Source organism: Melanotaenia boesemani, chromosome 24 (assembly GCF_017639745.1).
Source record: "Melanotaenia boesemani isolate fMelBoe1 chromosome 24, fMelBoe1.pri, whole genome shotgun sequence".
In the NCBI taxonomy this organism is placed as follows: Eukaryota; Metazoa; Chordata; class Actinopteri; order Atheriniformes; family Melanotaeniidae; genus Melanotaenia; species Melanotaenia boesemani.
In genome coordinates this window covers 21,865,681-21,871,680 of record NC_055705.1, presented here as the reverse complement: position 1 = coordinate 21,871,680, position 6,000 = coordinate 21,865,681, and the positions used below count along the sequence as shown (strand labels likewise).

Here is a 6,000-nt window from a genome sequence, read left to right as displayed (position 1 = left end):
AGACTTCAAACCATTTACTAGTTCTTAAATTGTGTTGATACACAAAAAAGAAAAAAGTTATGATAGCATATGTGTTCTGTGTATATTAGCATCACATTTGGTCGCTGAGGAAGAGGGAAAAGTTGTCGGAGAGACCAAAATCCACCAAATCAGATTGAAGTGCTGCCACCTGGTGGACAGGAGGACGAACATCTGGAAAATGTCTAACCTGCGTTGTCCTCCGTCTTTTCATAGACAGGAACTGGCTTTTGGTGTAAAACATTTATGTAGCATCCTATGGTGAAAACTAATTTTGTAAATATTTGTACAAAATCCAGGATTTTTATGTAGCTTAGATGCCTGATAACATTATTATTTGCTAAATTTGTACATAAGTTTTTAAAGTCAACTATATTTACATTTTAAGGTGTGAGGTTAATTAAACATGTTTGTGGTTTAGTGATGTGCTTTCCCGGATGAGCTGCACTACCTGAGCAGCTGCAGACATGCCTCATGTCACCTCTAGTGGAGAGGCCACTGGCTACATGCACACCTGAGCAAAATCATCCAAACAGGATGAAGACAGAGAAATGGTCTGTGGCCTGAAGCTGCAGGACTTTTCCTTTAAAGGAGCTGTCTTGATAACCGCTTCATTTCCACTGGTCCATTCGTACAACAGCAGGTGAAACTGATTCACGATCAGTTTTACTTCCTAACTGGACAGACGGATGTCCCAGAAGTGGGACTGACTTTGCCAGCAGGCGAAATGTTCAGCAGTCACATAAAACACAGCACACAAAAGAGATGTATAAGATATCAGATACGAGCCACAAATTACAATATGAGACAGATGCTTGGTCTAAAAGCATCTAAAAACTAAGTGTATAGTAAAGTAAATAATGAGCAGCAGCAGGTTTGATGATTGACAGGATGTGTGTCTCGCATCAAAAAGATGATGCACATTTTCTGCTCTGCAAAGGTACTTTAACATGTTTTAAAATAACTCATCCATTACTGAATCTTCCTAAACTTTAATAATCTACTTCGTGAGCATCGGAAAGCAGCTCGGATGTTTCTGACCTCTTTCAGAGCTGATCAGGTTTCTCCTGTCCTTTCTGCAGCATCTCTCTGGGTCTCCGAGGACCTGCAGGAATGCTGACCTCTGCTCTTCCTCATTCTGCTCCTCCTCCTCCCTGCTCTCCAATTAGTTTCTAATAAAAACACGTGCTTTTTAATCCTTTCTGAATTTGGATAGCTTAATCTAAAAGAGATCTTTATCCATCTATTATTGCAGCCGGGAGAACAATGTCATGGAGAAATAAACTTCAGAAGATGATGTTATCAGTCTCTGTTTGTGGGAACGCTGCTGGTTTCAATTTCTATTCACACCACTGGAAGCTAAGTAGAAACAAGAAGACACTTTACAGGCTGCAGGTTGGACTCTAACGAAGCAGCATCAACTTCTCAGCAACGGTAGACGTTAGGAGGAAAACCAAAATATGTCTGGAGAATTTAAAAGGTTTACAGCGAGCAAACAAACTCTGCTCACTTTTCAGACTTGATGCAAAGACTTTTCAAACAAGTTTCCTTTTAATGAAGAAATAACTGACAAAGGATTCATCAGATAAACGGGAGTAACCAAAAGAATTTCCAATAAAAGTCGATCATGCATCATTTAAGGTTTTAGCCTGAAAGTTTCTCATCCTGTATTTTCAGCAGATGGTTGAGACGCTGACAGATTTATGATAAAAACATTTCTGTCCTACGGGAAAAAAAGAAGCGAGGAACACAGAGAACTTTGTTTCATTTTTAGATTAAATATAAAGGGCTTATGAAGTACCTGTCAACCAGAAAATAAACTATATTCTGAGAAAATATTTTGGAAAATAAATTAAGGAATGAGGGATGTGGAATTAAGGAATAACTTCCCAGTCAGAGTCAGTAAGAGGAACCCAGATATGAACCCTCATTCCCAGTGTTAAAACAAGGCAGAAATTTTCCTGGAGCAGGATTTGGAGAACATCTAAGATCTCCAGGATAGCGGTGCTCGAGTTGTTCTTCACATCGGACATTCTGGTCCACACTCCTTAGGATTTATTACTCATATTAGTACTCAGTATCAGCAGGTACTCAAATGGTTCTCGGTTTAAGAAAATGTATTATCGGTGCATCCCTATTTTTAAGAAACATCAGGAACTTTATGAAAAAAGAAATGGAAAGTGGACTATTTTTACGGTTCCCCCTCAGTATAAGCTGAGTGTCTTCAGATGAGCCGAGTTCCTCTTAGATCCCCCGTAATTCCAAATAAAAAATACTTGATCGCAGAGGGAAATGTCGCTGTTGTAGTTTTTTTTTTTTTTATTTAAATAAAACAATAGTTAATTCTCTTTATATTTTATTACAATCTATCCAAGTTTCTTAACATCCCAAAACACCAGCTGTCCAACAGCAACATCACTGTGGAGCAGTTCTTTACTTTTTTCCTAAAGTTGTGTCCAGGATGGAACCAATCAGATATCAGGATCTGTTGATGACCTTCAGTTTAAATTATCCCATGATGCACTGCAGCTCAGGAAACTTTTTTAAATTACTTAACGCCTTAAATTAAATGTCTAACTTTTATCAACTGACATTTAATTTTACATTTTAAGCAGCATTATTTCCAGTTTTAGTTGACAAGTTTTAGTTTTAGATAAATGCATTAAATACATTTTATTTCCGGTTTTATTAAAATCAATGGAGTTATGATGTTTTTTATGCCCTTTTCTCCCTCTGTATAAATAAGTCAGACAGGCCTGATCTTACGTCTTTTCAGATCTGCTACTTGCAAAGCTTTCAACAAGTCACCAGAATCCGGTGGTGCATCAATCCAAAAACCAACAATTAGCACATCAGCATCCAGCTGAGATAGATCAGCATCTTAACCAGCTGCTGGCTCTGCAGTCTACCAGACACGTGCACTTTCAGTGTCTAAAATATTCAATGCTTTCACTTTACCATGAATGTAACGTAACGTGTGGTTCTGTACGGAAGCTGCTGCACCTCTGGTGGAATACTTATGAGATGTTTCTTCTAAATGAATTAAAGCTCTGGTCTGGAGGTCGTTGGGTTGTTGAGGTTGTTCATGATGAGTCAGATGGAGCTCTTTTAGACTCCCGGCTGCCAAGGACTGTAAATTGTCTCTTGAATGGATTCATGTTATGTTGATGTGTTGGTTAGCTCACCATCTCAGAAGCAGCATTGCACATATGTTTTTACTTAAGGCTGTTATTTTATGGGCTGTTGTGTTTTGATTTGTTGATGCTGTTCATGTTTCCTCCTGATTTGTATCTTGCTGAGTTTTTATAATACAGTGCTTATTCTGATTATTTCGAATTTTGCACCTGATAAATAATAACCCTAATTTGGAAAAAAAAAAAGAAAGAAAGAAAACTCAAACTAAAACTAACACTAAACCTAATAAAACCTAAACTAAAACTAAGCATTTTCAAAAAAAACAAAAAAAACAAGAAAATCTGCTTTAAAAACTAATTAAAACTGACTAAATTTGTCAAAACGTGGCCCCTGAGGAAGGAGGCGAGCAGCTAAGTGTTGAATTAATAGATTATAGTGGAGAAAGAACATTATATAATAGAAAAAATCATTCTGAATTAATGATAATAAAATTTTTTATTTATTTTAGAAGGATTTGAATGGTTAGGAAAATCCTCAGCTGTCTCTGTAATGTAGGTCAGGTCAGTAGTTTGGACTCATCCTCCTGCTTTGCAGTAGGAACAGAGACATTTCTAGTGCAGCAGACTGGGTGGCTGCTTTCAATCCAGACTGAGGCAGCAGCCGCCGAGCAGCACCATTTTCACAAATGGAAACGATAACATGAGGGAGAGGGAATGGGTGAGTTTTCCCGGGAAAAAGCTCCACGTTGGGCTCTTGGTGAAAAAGGCTGAGCAAGGACAGTGATGGTGAATGGGACTGCAGGAGCTTGACTCAGCAATAGTGTACCTTTACCACTCCTTAATTTCATTTTACACAAAGTTCTACCTTTTAAAATGTGATTATTTCATTTTAAAGACACTCCCAGCCGTTGTTTGGTTGTAAATCTCCACAGTGGTTTGCTTGTGACCGCAATGCATTAAGTTAATATAAAACAATAGTTAATATAAAACATTATACCATGTGAGCTCCTGGTATTTTTTGTTTCTGAGCCTACCTAATTTATTTTTCCATTTACTTCTAATTTATTTATTTATTGTTGCCTCTTGTTCAGTGATAATTTTCAATGATAACGCTCACAATAATAAAAAAAAAAAAAAAACGAGCAGCCATTTAGTTTTTGATGGTGTTTTAGCTGAGATTTGATTTGTTTCTCCACAGATTATAAATGCATTTTATTTTCATGTAAGATTTTATTTTGTATTTAGGTTTTGTATTTTAAGTAAGTGGTCTTGAGATAATTGTTTAAGTATTTAAAAAAAAGATGGATGGGTTTTTAAATATAAAGTATCTGTCTTGCAGCAAATAACTGAATCTAAATGAACTTCACGGTATTTTAGTGCTTCCCCTGATAAGTAGCCTCACTGTCATGTTTCTCATTTTACAAATATAGGTTTGATGATCAAAATATCATTAAAATCACTTATTTTATGTATTACAACATCAAAATGTTCCTGTGTGAAGCTCTTTGTAAGCAGTAGACAAATGATAATTTATCATGATTATTACCTGAGATCACGTGACACAACTTTAAATTCCAACTATTCGGCATTGATCCACTAACTTCTGTAAACTTCTGTAATTCCCAGAGTCCCTTCCTCATCGTGTCGTCATGGCAACGTGATGACAACTTCCTTTTCCCCCTTTCTTATGCAAGAAACTTGTGGTTTAAGAGGGAGCACAAAATCCTAAAAATAACACACAGTCCCAGTTGAAATGGAAAATGCACACACACACACACACACACAAAGCACTTGGTTGACAGCCAGTTTGGGTTTAGACGGATTAGAGTTCAGCAGCCAGTAACTAAATGTGGGGGAAAAGTTCAGGGCAACAAACTTTTAAACAAATCACAAAACTTCAACATTTTTACACAGTTTAAACTAAAGATTAAATTTATGGTTTTATCACAAATTTAAAGGACTCTGGGGTTAAAGTTCTGCTTCTTCTCATTAACTAACCCCATCCCTACTCCATGAAGGCCTGCTATCCTGCCGGTTTTAAATGTTTCCCTGCTCCAACAGCCTTTAGTCAACTTCATCACAATGACCCTTTAATTTCAGTCAGGTGTGCTGAAGCAAGAAAACAACCGAAACCTGCAGGATAGCTTGACGACTGAAGTTAGACACCCATGATCTGCACTTTATAATATCAAAAGATTCAGACAGACAATCAGGAGGAATCCCTGTGCGCATGGAACAAGACTGAAGGTCAGACTGGATGATGATGATCTTGGAGCCTTAGATCACATCTAAAACTTGCAGGACAGGTTTTAAAGCTTTTGCTAAACTTACCGAGCTGTTGGAGAGCCATTTTATTTGAATTGGGTGCATTGCAGCAGGGAAACATTTAAAACCTGCAGGACCGTTGGTGATCTCTACTACTGTGTTGCATTTCACTGGACCAAAGCTCATCTAAAATGGTCTGAGGCAAAGGGGAAAGTAAAATATATCTCTGGTTTCACATGGTCTGTCTAGAATAGATCAAACAAACTCGGAGCATTTTAAATCTGCGCTTTCGAGTGAATTTCTAGTCCTGGTGACCTCTTTTTTGTTAAAGTGAAAACATCATATGACCTGATCACGCTGGTGTGATCATACAACCTAAAGATCAAAACAATCTCATTCCTAATAAACCCCCTCAGGCGACACATTTAAATGTCAAAGTCCAAACCTCAAACCACTACGTTGTGATTCAAAGATTAAGCTGTAACAAGGAACTCTACAACAGAAGGATCCATCCAGCCTGAATGAGCCAGGAAAGTTTAGAAAGGAAAAAATCTCCTATAGCTACGCAACCGAACCCCAAGAG

The 6,000-nt window shown here is 37.5% G+C and overlaps 1 long non-coding RNA gene across 1 annotated transcript in view; it reads left to right on the top strand.

Annotated features, from left to right (window-relative positions):
• Positions 1 to 398: 398 nt before the first annotated feature.
• Positions 399 to 6,000, top strand: part of LOC121635246 — an 11,207-nt gene continuing 5,605 nt past the window's right edge. Inside the window, exons 1-2 of the long non-coding RNA XR_006009376.1 lie at positions 399 to 408; positions 1,916 to 1,920. This is a non-coding gene — a long non-coding RNA (uncharacterized LOC121635246). The remainder of the gene's footprint in view (positions 409 to 1,915; positions 1,921 to 6,000) is intronic.